The sequence below is a fragment of the Microtus ochrogaster genome, chromosome 10, assembly GCF_000317375.1.
Source record: "Microtus ochrogaster isolate Prairie Vole_2 chromosome 10, MicOch1.0, whole genome shotgun sequence".
Classification (NCBI taxonomy): Eukaryota; Metazoa; Chordata; class Mammalia; order Rodentia; family Cricetidae; genus Microtus; species Microtus ochrogaster.
Window position 1 is genome coordinate 41,822,104 of NC_022016.1, and position 2,885 is coordinate 41,824,988.

Here is a 2,885-nt window from a genome sequence, read left to right on the forward strand (position 1 = left end):
AGAGAGAGAGAGAGAGAGAGAGAGAGAGAGAGAGAGAGAGAGAGAGAGAGAATGTGTCCACGTGTGTGTGCCGGTACGTGCATGTGGTCTTCAAGCCAAGGTCCCAGCCTTGGAAGCAGGAAGGCGGCAGCCGTCACGTCGTCCTCCAGATGATCCTTGGACATGGCCCAGAACCGTGCTCTGTGGTGCAGCCATCCTGCCCGGAGGGGCATCTCCTTCTATGCAATTTTTTAAAGAGTTCCTTCACCCTGCTTTGTGCTTCTTGAGCTGTCTGGCCCCGAGGGGCAGGGAGGGATCCTTTCGGAGGCCAAGTTCCCCTTCATGCCAGCCCCCTCCCTCACTGACCTTCTCCTCACACTGTCTCTGGGAATCAATAGCAAATAGCATATAGATCCATCGGGGCTAAGCCTGAACCTTGGCCCTCGCACTTGGAAACCCCCTTTCTCCCTGAGCAGCTGGAGCTGCCTGCTCTCAAGTCTTTTCCTCCTTTGAAGTTCTAGAGTCCACTGCTCTGAAGTCTCTGCAGGGAACCCTAGAGCCCGTGTGCCCAGGAGGCAGACTCTGCCTGTTTTCAGACCTCATCTCTTGATTAGGAGAAACAGTGGTTAGGGACTGTGAGGTGGAGGGGTGACTGACTCTCCTGTGCCCGTCTTTGTCTCATTTGGTAGGACCTCCTACGCTGTTAGCATCTGAACTTTACAAGTTAGCTGCAAAGGGAAGCAAAGAAAAAAATATAAAAAGGGAAATGAAAAAATATGAACAGGTGAAGAAAACAGAGCCAAGCGGGATCATCTGAATGGGTGATCTTCAGATGCCATCAAACCACCTGCTGACCCTCTGCTCTGGTGGACAGGTGGGGTCTGAGAGAAACGTGGGACTGAGTTCAGAGTTCAGACCTGGGTCACTGAGGTCCTTGGGGTTTGTGCCTTTGGGGCAGAGGATGCCTGAGGCGATTTCGGTGCTGTTTCCTCAGCTCCATTCTGGTCCTGACATGTCGAAGTGGGAGGACAGAACTCGGGAGAGATGTCATACGTGAAAGGGGTTTTCTTTTTCAGGGCTACTATGGTTGATCTTACAACTCTGTAAATATGTATGTAGACACTTTTCAAAGCACGTATTTATGGCCCCGACTGTAAATGTTCCATTTTTAAAGTTTTATAACGTGTGTTATTTAATTAATCAGTCGACCGGCTGCAGTAAGGGGACTGACTGGTCCAGGAGAAGGCGTCTCCCTCGAGACCCTCACATGGGCAGAAAGACATCCATCGTTGTCCAGTGGTACAGTTTTCCTGTTTACCCACCCAGCTAAACTCTGCTCTTCCCTCTTTTATTTCTTCTACTGGAATTTTTCCTTTTCCACACCCTGCAGTTAGTCCTTGCAAGCATGGGCTCGTGGCTGTTGCTAACCCCACTGACACAGGATGCCCCCCAGCCGGTCATGCGGACTGGATCTCAGGCTCTCCCGGCAGCCAGGAAAGCTCATGAACCTGAAGCCTTGGCAAGCTGCTTTTAGCCAAACTTTGGAAAACTCTGGAAAATGTTGCTGGGCTCATGGGGGGGATTTTCTCTCTCTCTCTCTGTCTTTCTGCATGTGCAAATTGTGCTGGGTCACCCTTCAACACCTCCCAGGTTGTCAGGAAAACGAGGAGAAAGTTTTGTCAAGGGTGGTGTTTCCTGGTCAGTGGAGGTCTTCCACCGCGGTTCCAGGTCACACCAGAAGACGGTTTTGTATCTGCCATGTGAAGAGCGTGAACAATAAAAGTGCAGAGCGATTGTGAAACACAAGCGTGGGCGTGGTCATTTTCCCTGCTCTGGGCTGGGGAAGCAGGGGTGGGGCAGACTCTGAATTAGGAACAAGAGAAATCAGAGGCTTGTAGAGGCCGCTGGTGATGGGTGTGTCCTTGTGCTAAGCAAGATTTCTCTGCCTCCAAGTCCCTTATCCTTCTGCTGGACTGTAAGTTCCCGTATCGTGCTAGGACTGGACAGCCTCCTCCTGTGTGTGTGTGTGTGTGTGTGGTGTGTGTGGTGTGTGTGTGTGTGGTGTGTGTGGTGTGTGTGTGTGTGTGTGTGTGTGTGTGTGTGTGTGTGTGAGAGAGAGAGAGAGAGAGAGAGAGAGAGAGAGAGAGAGAGAGAGAGAGAGAGAGAGCTGGAGTTACATATGGTTGTAAACCACCTGTGGGTACTGGGAAACAAACCCAGATCCTCTGCAAGAGCAACTCACGCTCTTGAGTCCTGAACCATCTCACCAGCCCCTCCAATATACCTTTAAGAGTACATTTTAAAATTTTTTGTTTATTGAGATCTAATTTGTTTTGGATACAATAGACTTACATAAGTTCGCAGATCAATGTTTGGTATTGTGTTAGGAGCAAAGATCTTCACTGATGCCAAATCTGCCTGAGGATAGGAGAGTCCTATATTCACTTGAATACTCTTTAAAAGGCAGAAGTGCTGCATCAGGGTTCTCCAGAGAAATGGGGCAAATTGGAGGTTTCCATATATGTAAAAGGGAGGCACCACGATCTGCTGTCTGCAAGCTGGGGGTGGTCGAGAAGCTTGCAGAGATGCCATTCAGTCCAAAGGGCCTGAGAACCAGGGGTGCCTATGGGAACTGGGGCAGGAGAGGAGGTGAGCTACATCAGCTCCTCAAGTGTGTGTGGGGGTACTATTCCAGTTCCCTTCTGTTGCTGTGTTCGAACACATGTTTCAAAGCAAGTAGGTGGGATAGGGTTTTTTGGCTTGAACTTCTAGGCTACAACCCATTGATGGAAATCGGTGTGGGAACCATGAAGAACTGCTGTGGTGATGTTTTGTTTGTGATTTAACAAAGCTCGTCTGAAGATCAGGGTGCGGAGCTAGCCACTAGTTAGCCATAAAGGCCAGGC